This window comes from Petromyzon marinus, chromosome 83 (assembly GCF_048934315.1).
Source record: "Petromyzon marinus isolate PM22_M1 ecotype Great Lakes invasive population chromosome 83, UKy_Petmar_22M1.pri1.0, whole genome shotgun sequence".
Taxonomy (NCBI): domain Eukaryota; kingdom Metazoa; phylum Chordata; class Hyperoartia; order Petromyzontiformes; family Petromyzontidae; genus Petromyzon; species Petromyzon marinus.
In genome coordinates, this window is record NC_133748.1 from 4,694,629 (window position 1) to 4,711,616 (window position 16,988).

Genomic DNA, 16,988 nt, shown 5'->3' on the forward strand with positions numbered 1-16,988 from the left:
CCACAGTCAGTATGCACTGCTGCAATCATAGCAGGTACCACCACAGTCAGTATGCACTGCTGTAATCATAGGTGCCACCACAGTCAGTATGCACTGCTGTCATGATAGCAGGTCCCACCACAGTCAGTATGCACTGCTGTTATCATAGCAGGTACCACCACAGTCAGAATGCACTGCTGTAATCATAGCAGGTGCATACCACAATATGCACTGCTGTAATCATAGCAGGTAACACCACAGTAGTTTCCACTGTTGTAATCATTGCAGGTGACACTACAGTCAGTATGCACTACTGTAAGCATAGCTGGTGACACTACAGTAATAATGCACTACTGTAAGCATAGCTGGTCCCACCACAGTCAGTCTGCACTGCTGTTATCATAGCAGGTACCACCACAGTCAGTATACACTGCTGTAATCATAGCAGGTACCACAACAGTCAGTATGCACTGCTGTAATCATTGCAGGTTCCACCACAGTCACTATGCACTGCCGTAATCATAGCAGGTGCCACCACAGTCAGTATGCACAGCTGTAATCATACCAGGTACCCCCACAGTCACTATGCACTGCTGTAATCATAGCAGGTAACACCACAATATGCACTGCTGTCATCATAGTAGGTACCACCACAGTCACTATGCACTGCTGTAGTCATAGCAGGTACCACCACAGTCAGTATCCACTGCTGTAATCATAGCAGATACTACCAAAGTCAGCATGCACTGCTGTAGTCATAGCAGGATACCACCACAGTCAGCATGCAATGCTGTAATCATCGCAGATACCACCACAGTCAGTATGCACTGCTGCAATCATAGCAGGTACCACCACAGTCAGTATGCACTGCTGTAATCATAGGTACCACCACAGTCAGTATGCACTGCTGTCATTATAGCAGGTCCCACCACAGTCAGTATGCACTGCTGTTATCATAGCAGGTACCACCACAGTCAGTATGCACTGCTGTAATCATGGCAGGTACATACAACAATATTCACTGCTGTAATCATAGCAGGTAACACCACAGTAGTTTCCACTGTTGTAATCATTGCAGGTGACACTACAGTCAGTATGCACTACTGTAAGCATAGCTGGTGACACTACAGTAAGTATGCACTACTGTAAGCATAGCTGGTGACACTACAGTAGGTATGCACTACTGTAAGCATAGCTGGTGACACTACAGTAAGTATGCACTACTGTAAGCATAGCTGGTCCCACCACAGTCAGTCTGCACTGCTGTTATCATAGCAGGTACCACCAGTCAGTATACACTGCTGTTATCATAGCAGGTACCACAACAGTCAGTATGCACTGCTGTAATCATTGCAGGTTCCACCACAGTCACTATGCACTGCCGTAATCATAGCAGGTGCCACCACAGTCAGTATGCACAGCTGTAATCATACCAGGTACCCCCACAGTCACTATGCACTGCTGTAATCATAACAAGTATCACCACAGTCACTATGCACTGCTGTAATCATAGCAGGTACCACCACAGTCAGTATGCACTGCTGTAATCATAGCAGGTACATACCACAATATGCACTGCTGTAATCATAGCAGGTAACACCACAGTAGTTTCCACTGTTGTAATCATAGCAGGTGACACTACAGTCAGTATGCACTACTGTAAGCATAGCTGGTGACACTACAGTCAGTATGCACTACTGTAAGCATAGCTGGTCCCACCACAGTCAGTCTGCACTGCTGTTATCATAGCAGGTACCACCACAGTCAGTATGCACAGCTGTAATCATACCAGGTACCCCCACAGTCACTATGCACTGCTGTAATCATAGCAAGTACCACCACAGTCACTATGCACTGCTGCAATCATAGCAGGTACCACCACAGTCAATATGCACTGCTGTAATCATAGCAGGTACCACCACAATATAAACTACTGTAGTCATAGCAGGTACCACCACAGCAGTTTCCACTGCTGTAATCATAGCAGGTACCACCACAGTCAGTATGCACTGCTGTAATCATAGCAGGTACATACCACAATATGCACTGCTGTAATCATAGCAGGTACCACCACAGCAGTTTCCACTGTTGTAATCATAGCAGGTGACACTACAGTCAGTATGCACTACTGTAAGCATAGCTGGTGACACTACAGTCAGTATGCACTACTGTAAGCATAGCTGGTCCCACCACAGTCAGTCTGCACTGCTGTTATCATAGCAGGTACCACCACAGTCAGTATGCACAGCTGTAATCATACCAGGTACCCCCACAGTCACTATGCACTGCTGTAATCATAGCAAGTACCACCACAGTCACTATGCACTGCTGCAATCATAGCAGGTACCACCACAGTCAATATGCACTGCTGTAATCATAGCAGGTACCACCACAATATAAACTACTGTAGTCATAGCAGGTACCACCACAGCAGTTTCCACTGCTGTAATAATAGCAGGTACCACCAAAGTCAGTATGCACTGCTGTAATCATAGCAGGTACCACCAGAATATGCACTACTGTAATCATAGCAGGTACCACCACAGCAGTTTCCACTGCTGTAATCATAGCAGGTACCACCACAGTCAGTATGCACTGCTATAATCATTGCAGGTACCACCAGTCAGTATGCACTGCTGTAATCATAGCAGGTGACACCACAGTCAGTATTCACTACTGTAATCATAGCTGGTCCCCCTGCAAGTCAGTATGCACTGCTGTAATCATAGCAGGTACCACCACAGTCAGTATGCACTGCTGCAATCATAGCAGGTACCACCAGTCAGTATGCACTGCTGTAATCATAGCAGGTACCACCACAGTAGTTTCCACTGTTGTAATCATAGCAGGTGACACTACAGTCTGTATGCACTACTGTAAGCATAGCTGGTGACACTACAGTCAGTATGCACTACTGTAAGCATAGCTGGTCCCACCACAGTCAGTATGCACTGCTGTTATCATAGCAGGTACCTCCACAGTCAGTATACCCTGCTGTAATCATAGCAGGTACCACCACAGTCACTATGCACTGCCGTCATAATAGCAGGTGCCACCACAGTCAGTATGCACAGCTGTAATCATACCAGGTACCCCCACAGTCACTATGCACTGCTGTAATCATATCAGGTACCACCACAGTCAATATACACTGCTGTAATCATAGCAGGTACCACCACAATATAAACTACTGTAATCATAGCAGGTACCACCACAGCAGTTTCCACTGCTGTAATCATAGCAGGTACCACCACAGTCACTATGCACTGCTGTAATCATAGCAGGTAACACCACAATATGCACTGCTGTCATCATAGTAGGTACCACCACAGTCAGTATGCACTGCTGTAATCATAGCAGATACTACCAAAGTCAGCATACACTGCTGTAGTCATAGCAGGATACCACCACAGTCAGCATGCAATGCTGTAGTGAAAGCAGGATACCACCACAGTCACTTTGCACTGCTGTAATCATAGCACGCACCACCACCGTCAGTATGCACTGCTGTAGTCATAGCAGGTAACAGCAGAGTCAGTATGCACTGCTGTAATCATAGCAGGTACCACAACAGTCAGTATGCACTGCTGTAATCATAGCAGGTACCACCACAGTCAGTATGCACTGCTGTAATCATTGCAGGTTCCACCACAGTCACTATGCACTGCCGTAATAATAGCAGGTGCCAACACAGTCAGTATGCACAGCTGTAATCATACCAGGTACCCCCACAGTCACTATGCACTGCTGTAATCATATCAGGTACCACCACAGTCAATATGCACTGATGTAATCATAGCAGGTACCACCACAATATAAACTACTGTAATCATAGCAGGTACCACCACAGCAGTTTCCACTGCTGTAATCATAGCAGGTACCACCACAGTCAGTATGAACTGCTGTAATCATAGCAGGAACCACCACAATATAAACTACTGTAATCATAGCAGGTACCACCACAGTCACTATGCACTGCTGTAATCATAGCAGGTAACACCACAATATGCACTGCTGTCATCATAGTAGGTACCACCACAGTCACTATGCACTGCTGTAGTCATAGCAGGTACCACCACAGTCAGTATGCACTGCTGTAATCATAGCAGATACTACCAAAGTCAGCATGCACTGCTGTAGTCATAGCAGGATACCACCACAGTCAGCATGCAATGCTGTAGTGAAAGCAGGTACCACCACAGTCACTATGCACTGCTGTAGTCATAGCAGGTACCACCACAGTCAGTATGCACTGCTGTAATCATAGCAGGTACCACCACAGTCAGTATGCACTGCTGCAATCATAGCAGGTACTACCACAGTCAGTATGCACTGCTGTAATCATAGCAGGTACCACCACAGTAGTTTCCACTGTTGTAATCATAGCAGGTGACACTACAGTCAGTATGCACTACTGTAAGCATAGCTGGTGACACTACAGTCAGTATGCACTACTGTAAGCATAGCTGGTCCCACCAGTCAGTATGCACTGCTGTAATCATAGCAGGTACCACCACAGTCAGTATGCACTGCTGTAATCATTGCAGGTTCCACCACAGTCACTATGCACTGCCGTAATAATATCAGGTGCCACCACAGTCAGTATGCACAGCTGTAATCATACCAGGTACCCCCACAGTCACTATGCACTGCTGTAATCATATCAGGTACCACCACAGTCAATATGCACTGCTGTCATCATAGCAGGTACCACCACAATATAAACTACTGTAATCATAGCAGGTACCACCACAGCAGTTTCCACTGCTGTAATCATAGCAGGTACCACCACAGTCAGTATGAACTGCTGTAATCATAGCAGGTACCACCACAGTCACTATGCACTGCTGTAATCATAGCAGGTAACACCACAATATGCACTGCTGTCATCATAGTAGGTACCACCACAGTCAGTATGCACTGCTGTAATCATAGCAGGTACCACCACAGTCACTATGCACTGCTGTAATCATAGCAGGTAACACCACAATATGCACTGCTGTCATCATAGTAGGTACCACCACAGTCACTATGCACTGCTGTAGTCATAGCAGGTACCACCACAGTCAGTATGCACTGCTGTAATCATAGCAGATACTACCAAAGTCAGCATGCACTGCTGTAGTCATAGCAGGATACCACCACAGTCAGCATGCAATGCTGTAGTGAAAGCAGGATACCACCACAGTCACTTTGCACTGCTGTAATCATAGCATGCACCACCACCGTCAGTATGCACTGCTGTAGTCATAGCAGGTACCAGCAGAGTCAGTATGCACTGCTCTAATCATAGCAGGTACCACAACAGTCAGTATGCACTGCTGTAATCATAGCAGGTACCACCACAGTCAGTATGCACTGCTGTAATCATAGCAGGTACCACCACACTCAGTATGCACTGCTGCAATCATAGCAGGTACTACCACAGTCAGTATGCACTGCTGTAATCATAGCAGGTACCACCACAGTAGTTTCCACTGTTGTAATCATAGCAGGTGACACTACAGTCAGTATGCACTACTGTAAGCATAGCTGGTGACACTACAGTCAGTATGCACTACTGTAAGCATAGCTGGTTCCACCAGTCAGTATGCACTGCTGTAATCATAGCAGGTACCACCACAGTCAGTATGCACTGCTGTAATCATTGCAGGTTCCACCACAGTCACTATGCACTGCTGTAATCATACCAGGTACCACCACAGTCAATATGCACTGCTGTAATCATATCAGGTACCACCACAGTCAATATGCACTGCTGTCATCATAGCAGGTACCACCACAATATAAACTACTGTAATCATAGCAGGTACCACCACAGCAGTTTCCACTGCTGTAATCATAGCAGGTACCACCACAGTCAGTATGAACTGCTGTAATCATAGCAGATACCACCACAATATAAACTACTGTAATCATAGCAGGTACCACCACAGCAGTTTCCACTGCTGTAATCATAGCAGGTACCACCACAGTCAGTATGCACTGCTGTAATCATAGCAGGTACCACCACAGTCACTATGCACTGCTGTAATCATAGCAGGTAACACCACAATATGCACTGCTGTCATCATAGTAGGTACCACCACAGTCACTATGCACTGCTGTAGTCATAGCAGGTACCACCACAGTCAGTATGCACTGCTGTAATCATAGCAGATACTACCAAAGTCAGCATGCACTGCTGTAGTCATAGCAGGATACCACCACAGTCAGCATGCAATGCTGTAGTGAAAGCAGGATACCACCACAGTCACTTTGCACTGCTGTAATCATAGCATGCACCACCACCATCAGTATGCACTGCTGTAGTCATAGCAGGTTCCAGCAGAGTCAGTATGCACTGCTCTAATCATAGCAGGTACCACAACAGTCAGTATGCACTGCTGTAATCATAGCAGGTACCACCACAGTCAGTATGCACTGCTGTAATCATAGCAGGTACCACCACACTCAGTATGCACTGCTGCAATCATAGCAGGTACTACCACAGTCAGTATGCACTGCTGTAATCATAGCAGGTACCACCACAGTAGTTTCCACTGTTGTAATCATAGCAGGTGACACTACAGTCAGTATGCACTACTGTAAGCATAGCTGGTGACACTACAGTCAGTATGCACTACTGTAAGCATAGCTGGTCCCACCAGTCAGTATGCACTGCTGTAATCATAGCAGGTACCACCACAGTCAGTATGCACTGCTGTAATCATTGCAGGTTCCACCACAGTCACTATGCACTGCTGTAATCATATCAGGTACCACCACAGTCAATATGCACTGCTGTAATCATATCAGGTACCACCACAGTCAATATGCACTGCTGTCATCATAGCAGGTACCACCACAATATAAACTACTGTAATCATAGCAGGTACCACCACAGCAGTTTCCACTGCTGTAATCATAGCAGGTACCACCACAGTCAGTATGAACTGCTGTAATCATAGCAGATACCACCACAATATAAACTACTGTAATCATAGCAGGTACCACCACAGCAGTTTCCACTGCTGTAATCATAGCAGGTACCACCACAGTCAGTATGCACTGCTGTAATCATAGCAGGTACCACCACAGTCACTATGCACTGCTGTAATCATAGCAGGTAACACCACAATATGCACTGCTGTCATCATAGTAGGTACCACCACAGTCACTATGCACTGCTGTAGTCATAGCAGGTACCACCACAGTCAGTATGCACTGCTGTAATCATAGCAGATACTACCAAAGTCAGCATGCACTGCTGTAGTCATAGCAGGATACCACCACAGTCAGCATGCAATGCTGTAGTGAAAGCAGGATACCACCACAGTCACTTTGCACTGCTGTAATCATAGCATGCACCACCACCGTCAGTATGCACTGCTGTAGTCATAGCAGGTACCAGCAGAGTCAGTATGCACTGCTCTAATCATAGCAGGTACCACAACAGTCAGTATGCACTGCTGTAATCATAGCAGGTACCACCACAGTCAGTATGCACTGCTGTAATCATAGCAGGTACCACCACAGTCAGTATGCACTGCTGCAATCATAGCAGGTACTACCACAGTCAGTATGCACAGCTGTAATCATACCAGGTACCCCCACAGTCACTATGCACTGCTGTAATCATATCAGGTACCACCACAGTCAATATGCACTGCTGTCATCATAGCAGGTACCACCACAATATAAACTACTGTAATCATAGCAGGTACCACCACAGCAGTTTCCACTGCTGTAATCATAGCAGGTACCACCACAGTCAGTATGAACTGCTGTAATCATAGCAGGTACCACCACAGTCACTATGCACTGCTGTAATCATAGCAGGTAACACTACAATATGCACTGCTGTCATCATAGTAGGTACCACCACAGTCAGTATGCACTGCTGTAATCATAGCAGGTACCACCACAGTCACTATGCACTGCTGTAATCATAGCAGGTAACACCACAATATGCACTGCTGTCATCATAGTAGGTACCACCACAGTCACTATGCACTGCTGTAGTCATAGCAGGTACCACCACAGTCAGTATGCAATGCTGTAGTGAAAGCAGGATACCACCACAGTCACTTTGCACTGCTGTAATCATAGCATGCACCACCACCGTCAGTATGCACTGCTGTAGTCATAGCAGGTACCAGCAGAGTCAGTATGCACTGCTCTAATCATAGCAGGTACCACAACAGTCAGTATGCACTGCTGTAATCATAGCAGGTACCACCACAGTCAGTATGCACTGCTGTAATCATAGCAGGTACCACCACAGTCAGTATGCACTGCTGCAATCATAGCAGGTACTACCACAGTCAGTATGCACTGCTGTAATCATAGCAGGTACCACCACAGTAGTTTCCACTGTTGTAATCATAGCAGGTGACACTACAGTCAGTATGCACTACTGTAAGCATAGCTGGTGACACTACAGTCAGTATGCACTACTGTAAGCATAGCTGGTCCCACCAGTCAGTATGCACTGCTGTAATCATAGCAGGTACCACCACAGTCAGTATGCACTGCTGTAATCATTGCAGGTTCCACCACAGTCACTATGCACTGCCGTAATAATAGCAGGTGCCACCACAGTCAGTATGCACAGCTGTAATCATACCAGGTACCCCCACAGTCACTATGCACTGCTGTAATCATATCAGGTACCACCACAGTCAATATGCACTGCTGTCATCATAGCAGGTACCACCACAATATAAACTACTGTAATCATAGCAGGTACCACCACAGCAGTTTCCACTGCTGTAATCATAGCAGGTACCACCACAGTCAGTATGAACTGCTGTAATCATAGCAGGTACCACCACAGTCACTATGCACTGCTGTAATCATAGCAGGTAACACCACAATATGCACTGCTGTCATCATAGTAGGTACCACCACAGTCAGTATGCACTGCTGTAATCATAGCAGGTACCACCACAGTCACTATGCACTGCTGTAATCATAGCAGGTAACACCACAATATGCACTGCTGTCATCATAGTAGGTACCACCACAGTCACTATGCACTGCTGTAGTCATAGCAGGTACCACCACAGTCAGTATGCACTGCTGTAATCATAGCAGATACTACCAAAGTCAGCATGCACTGCTGTAGTCATAGCAGGATACCACCACAGTCAGCATGCAATGCTGTAGTGAAAGCAGGATACCACCACAGTCACTTTGCACTGCTGTAATCATAGCATGCACCACCACCGTCAATATGCACTGCTGTAGTCATAGCAGGTACCAGCAGAGTCAGTATGCACTGCTCTAATCATAGCAGGTACCACAACAGTCAGTATGCACTGCTGTAATCATAGCAGGTACCACCACAGTCAGTATGCACTGCTGTAATCATAGCAGGTACCACCACACTCAGTATGCACTGCTGCAATCATAGCAGGTACTACCACAGTCAGTATGCACTGCTGTAATCATAGCAGGTACCACCACAGTAGTTTCCACTGTTGTAATCATAGCAGGTGACACTACAGTCAGTATGCACTACTGTAAGCATAGCTGGTGACACTACAGTCAGTATGCACTACTGTAAGCATAGCTGGTCCCACCAGTCAGTATGCACTGCTGTAATCATAGCAGGTACCACCACAGTCAGTATGCACTGCTGTAATCATTGCAGGTTCCACCACAGTCACTATGCACTGCTGTAATCATATCAGGTACCACCACAGTCAATATGCACTGCTGTAATCATATCAGGTACCACCACAGTCAATATGCACTGCTGTCATCATAGCAGGTACCACCACAATATAAACTACTGTAATCATAGCAGGTACCACCACAGCAGTTTCCACTGCTGTAATCATAGCAGGTACCACCACAGTCAGTATGAACTGCTGTAATCATAGCAGATACCACCACAATATAAACTACTGTAATCATAGCAGGTACCACCACAGCAGTTTCCACTGCTGTAATCATAGCAGGTACAACCACAGTCAGTATGCACTGCTGTAATCATAGCAGGTACCACCACAGTCACTATGCACTGCTGTAATCATAGCAGGTAACACCACAATATGCACTGCTGTCATCATAGTAGGTACCACCACAGTCACTATGCACTGCTGTAGTCATAGCAGGTACCACCACAGTCAGTATGCACTGCTGTAATCATAGCAGATACTACCAAAGTCAGCATGCACTGCTGTAGTCATAGCAGGATACCACCACAGTCAGCATGCAATGCTGTAGTGAAAGCAGGATACCACCACAGTCACTTTGCACTGCTGTAATCATAGCATGCACCACCACCGTCAGTATGCACTGCTGTAGTCATAGCAGGTACCAGCAGAGTCAGTATGCACTGCTCTAATCATAGCAGGTACCACAACAGTCAGTATGCACTGCTGTAATCATAGCAGGTACCACAACAGTCAGTATGCACTGCTGTAATCATAGTAGGTACCACCACAGTCACTATGCACTGCTGTAGTCATAGCAGGTACCACCACAGTCAGTATGCACTGCTGTAATCATAGCAGATACTACCAAAGTCAGCATGCACTGCTGTAGTCATAGCAGGATACCACCACAGTCAGCATGCAATGCTGTAGTGAAAGCAGGATACCACCACAGTCACTTTGCACTGCTGTAATCATAGCATGCACCACCACCGTCAGTATGCACTGCTGTAGTCATAGCAGGTACCAGCAGAGTCAGTATGCACTGCTCTAATCATAGCAGGTACCACAACAGTCAGTATGCACTGCTGTAATCATAGCAGGTACCACCACAGTCAGTATGCACTGCTGTAATCATAGCAGGTACCACCACAGTCAGTATGCACTGCTGCAATCATAGCAGGTACTACCACAGTCAGTATGCACAGCTGTAATCATACCAGGTACCCCCACAGTCACTATGCACTGCTGTAATCATATCAGGTACCACCACAGTCAATATGCACTGCTGTCATCATAGCAGGTACCACCACAATATAAACTACTGTAATCATAGCAGGTACCACCACAGCAGTTTCCACTGCTGTAATCATAGCAGGTACCACCACAGTCAGTATGAACTGCTGTAATCATAGCAGGTACCACCACAGTCACTATGCACTGCTGTAATCATAGCAGGTAACACCACAATATGCACTGCTGTCATCATAGTAGGTACCACCACAGTCAGTATGCACTGCTGTAATCATAGCAGGTACCACCACAGTCACTATGCACTGCTGTAATCATAGCAGGTAACACCACAATATGCACTGCTGTCATCATAGTAGGTACCACCACAGTCACTATGCACTGCTGTAGTCATAGCAGGTACCACCACAGTCAGTATGCACTGCTGTAATCATAGCAGATACTACCAAAGTCAGCATGCACTGCTGTAGTCATAGCAGGATACCACCACAGTCAGCATGCAATGCTGTAGTGAAAGCAGGATACCACCACAGTCACTTTGCACTTCTGTAATCATAGCATGCACCACCACCGTCAGTATGCACTGCTGTAGTCATAGCAGGTACCAGCAGAGTCAGTATGCACTGCTCTAATCATAGCAGGTACCACAACAGTCAGTATGCACTGCTGTAATCATAGCAGGTACCACCACAGTCAGTATGCACTGCTGTAATCATAGCAGGTACCACCACAGTCAGTATGCACTGCTGCAATCATAGCAGGTACTACCACAGTCAGTATGCACTGCTGTAATCATAGCAGGTACCACCACAGTAGTTTCCACTGTTGTAATCATAGGTGTCACTACAGTCAGTATGCACTACTGTAAGCATAGCTGGTGACACTACAGTCAGTATGCACTACTGTAAGCATAGCTGGTCCCACCAGTCAGTATGCACTGCTGTAATCATAGCAGGTACCACCACAGTCAGTATGCACTGCTGTAATCATTGCAGGTTCCACCACAGTCACTATGCACTGCCGTAATAATAGCAGGTGCCACCACAGTCAGTATGCACAGCTGTAATCATACCAGGTACCCCCACAGTCACTATGCACTGCTGTAATCATATCAGGTACCACCACAGTCAATATGCACTGCTGTCATCATAGCAGGTACCACCACAATATAAACTACTGTAATCATAGCAGGTACCACCACAGCAGTTTCCACTGCTGTAATCATAGCAGGTACCACCACAGTCAGTATGAACTGCTGTAATCATAGCAGGTACCACCACAGTCACTATGCACTGCTGTAATCATAGCAGGTAACACCACAATATGCACTGCTGTCATCATAGTAGGTACCACCACAGTCAGTATGCACTGCTGTAATCATAGCAGGTACCACCACAGTCACTATGCACTGCTGTAATCATAGCAGGTAACACCACAATATGCACTGCTGTCATCATAGTAGGTACCACCACAGTCACTATGCACTGCTGTAGTCATAGCAGGTACCACCACAGTCAGTATGCACTGCTGTAATCATAGCAGATACTACCAAAGTCAGCATGCACTGCTGTAGTCATAGCAGGATACCACCACAGTCAGCAGCAATGCTGTAGTGAAAGCAGGATACCACCACAGTCACTTTGCACTGCTGTAATCATAGCATGCACCACCACCGTCAGTATGCACTGCTGTAGTCATAGCAGGTACCAGCAGAGTCAGTATGCACTGCTCTAATCATAGCAGGTACCACAACAGTCAGTATGCACTGCTGTAATCATAGCAGGTACCACCACAGTCAGTATGCACTGCTGTAATCATAGCAGGTACCACCACAGTCAGTATGCACTGCTGCAATCATAGCAGGTACTACCACAGTCAGTATGCACTGCTGTAATCATAGCAGGTACCACCACAGTAGTTTCCACTGTTGTAATCATAGCAGGTGACACTACAGTCAGTATGCACTACTGTAAGCATAGCTGGTGACACTACAGTCAGTATGCACTACTGTAAGCATAGCTGGTCCCACCAGTCAGTATGCACTGCTGTAATCATAGCAGGTACCACCACAGTCAGTATGCACTGCTGTAATCATTGCAGGTTCCACCACAGTCACTATGCACTGACGTAATAATAGCAGGTGCCACCACAGTCAGTATGCACAGCTGTAATCATACCAGGTACCCCCACAGTCACTATGCACTGCTGTAATCATATCAGGTACCACCACAATATAAACTACTGTAATCATAGCAGGTACCACCACAGCAGTTTCCACTGCTGTAATCATAGCAGGTACCACCACAGTCAGTATGAACTGCTGTAATCATAGCAGATACCACCAGAATATAAACTACTGTAATCATAGCAGGTACCACCACAGCAGTTTCCACTGCTGTAATCATAGCAGGTACCACCACAGTCAGTATGCACTGCTGTAATCATAGCAGGTACCACCACAGTCACTATGCACTGCTGTAATCATAGCAGGTAACACCACAATATGCACTGCTGTCATCATAGTAGGTACCACCACAGTCACTATGCACTGCTGTAGTCATAGCAGGTACCACCACAGTCAGCATGCACTGCTGTAGTCATAGCAGGATACCACCACAGTCAGCATGCAATGCTGTAGTGAAAGCAGGATACCACCAGTCAGTATGCACTGCTGTAATCATAGCAGGTAACCCAACATTCAGTATGCACTGCTGTAATCATAGCAGGTACCACAACAGTCAGTATGCACTGCTGCAATCATAGCAGGTACCACCACAGTCAATATGCACTGCTGTAATCATAGCAGGTACCACCACAATATAAACTACTGTAATCATAGCAGGTACCACCACAGCAGTTTCCACTGCTGTAATCATAGCAGGTACCACCACAGTCAGTATGCACTGCTGTTATCATAGCAGGTACCACCACAGTCAGTATGCACTGCTGTAATCATAGCAGGTACATACCACAATATGCACTGCTGTAATCATAGCAGGTAACACCACAGTAGTTTCCACTGTTGTAATCATAGCAGGTGACACTACAGTCAGTATGCACTACTGTAAGCATAGCTGGTCCCACCACAGTCAGTCTGCACTGCTGTTATCATAGCAGGTACCACCACAGTCAGTATACACTGCTATAATCATAGCAGGTACCACAACAGTCAGTATGCACTGCTGTAATCATTGCAGGTTCCACCACAGTCACTATGCACTGCCGTAATCATAGCAGGTGCCACCACAGTCAGTATGCACAGCTGTAATCATACCAGGTACCCCCACAGTCACTATGCACTGCTGTAATCATAACAAGTATCACCACAGTCACTATGCACTGCTGTAATCATAGCACGTACCACCACAGTCAATATGCACTGCTGTAATCATAGCAGGTACCACCACAGTAGTTTCCACTGTTGTAATCATAGCAGGTGACACTACAGTCAGTATGCACTACTGTAAGCATAGCTGGTCCCACCACAGTCAGTATGCACTGCTGTTATCATAGCAGGTACCACCACAGTCAGTATACACTGCTGTAATCATAGCAGGTATCACCACAGTCAGTATGCACTGCTGTAATCATTGCAGGTTCCACTACAGTCACTATGCGCTGCCGTAATAATAGCAGGTGCCACCACAGTCAGTATGCACAGCTGTAATCATACCAGGTACCCCCACAGTCACTATGCACTGCTGTAATCATATCAGGTACCACCACAGTCAATATGCACTGCTGTAATCATAGCAGGTTCCACCACAATATAAACTACTGTAATAATAGCAGGTACCACCACAGCAGTTTCCACTGCTGTAATCATAGCAGGTACCACCAAAGTCAGTATGCATTGCTGTGATCATAGCAGGTACCACCACAATATAAACTACTGTAATCATAGCAGGTACCACCACAGCAGTTTCCACTGCTGTAATCATAGCAGGTACCACCACAGTCAGTATGCACTGCTGTAATCATAGCCGATACCACCACAGTCACTATGCACTGCTGTAATCATAGCAGGTAACACCACAATATGCACTGCTGTCATCATAGTAGGTACCACCACAGTCACTCTGCACTGCTGTAGTCATAGCAGGTACCACCACAGTCAGTATGCACTTCTGTAATCATAGTAGATACTACCAAAGTCAGCATGCACTGCTGTAGTCATAGAAGGATACCACCACAGTCAGCATGCAATGCTGTAGTGAAAGCAGGATACCACCACAGTCACTATGCACTGCTGTAATCATAGCACGCACCACCACCGTCAGTATGCACTGCTGTAGTCATAGCACGTACCAGCACAGTCAGTATGCACTGCGGCAATCAAAGCAGGTACCACCACAGTCAGTATGCACTGCTGCAATCATAGCAGGTACCACCACAGTCAGTATGCACTGCTGTAATCATAGCAGGTACCACCACAGTAGTTTCCACTGTTGTAATCATAGCAGGTGACACTACAGTCAGTATGCACTACTGTAAGCATAGCTGGTCCCACCACAGTCAGTATGCACTGCTGTTATCATAGCAGGTACCACCACAGTCAGTATACACTGCTGTAATCATAGCAGGTACCCCCACAGTCAGTATGCACTGCTGTAATCATTGCAGGTTCCACCACAGTCACTATGCACTGCCGTAATAATAGCAGGTGCCACCACAGTCAGTATGCACAGCTGTAATCATACCAGGTACCCCCACAGTCACTATGCACTGCTGTAATCATATCAGGTACCACCACAGTCAATATGCACTGCTCTAATCATAGCAGGTACCACCACAGTCAGTATGCACTGCTGTAATCATAGCAGGTACCACCACAGTCACTATGCACTGCTGTAATCATAGCAGGTAACACCACAATATGCACTGCTGTCATCATAGTAGGTACCACCACAGTCACTATGCACTGCTGTAGTCATAGCAGGTACCACCACAGTCAGTATGCACTGCTGTAATCATAGCACGTACCAGCACAGTCAGTATGCACTGCTGTAATCATAGCAGGTAACCCAACAGTCAGTATGCACTGCTGTCATCATAGCAGGTACCACAACAGTCAGTATGCACTGCTGTAATCATAGCAGGTACACCACAGTCAGTATGCACTGCTGCAATCATAGCAGGTACCACCACAATATAAACTACTGAAATCATAGCAGGTACCACCACAGCAGTTTCCACTGCTGTAATCATAGCAGGTACCACCACAGTCAGTATGCACTGCTGTTATCATAGCAGGTACCACCACAGTCAGTATGCACTGCTGTAATCATAGCAGGTACATACCACAATATGCACTGTTGTAATCATAGCAGGTAACACCACAGTAGTTTCCACTGTTGTAATCATAGCAGGTGACACTACAGTCAGTATGCACTACTGTAAGCACAGCTGGTGACACTACAGTCAGTATGCACTACTGTAAGCATAGCTGGTCCCACCACAGTCAGTCTGCACTGCTGTTATCATAGCAGGTACCACCACAGTCAGTATACACTGCTGTAATAATAGCAGGTACCACAACAGTCAGTATGCACTGCTGTAATCATTGCAGGTTCCACCACAGTCACTATGCACTGCCGTAATCATAGCAGGTGCCACCACAGTCAGTATGCACAGCTGTAATCATACCAGGTACCCCCACAGTCACTATGCACTGCTTTAATCATAACAAGTATCACCACAGTCACTATGCACTGTTGTAATCATAGCAGGTACCACCACAGTCAATATGCACTGCTGTAATCATAGCAGGTACCACCACAATATAAACTACTGTAATCATAGCAGGTACCACCACAGCAGTTTCCACTGCTGTAATCATAGCAGGTACCACCACAGTCAGTATGCACTGCTGTAATCATAGCAGGTACCACCAGAATATGCACTACTGTAATCATAGCAGGTACCACCACAGCAGTTTCCACTGCTGTAATCATAGCAGGTACACCACAGTCAGTATGCACTGCTATAATCATAGCAGGTACCACCAGTCAGTATGCAGTGCTGTAATCATAGCAGGTGAGACCACAGTCAGTATGCACTACTGTAATCATAGCTGGTCCCACCACAGTCAGTATGCACTGCTGTTATCATAGC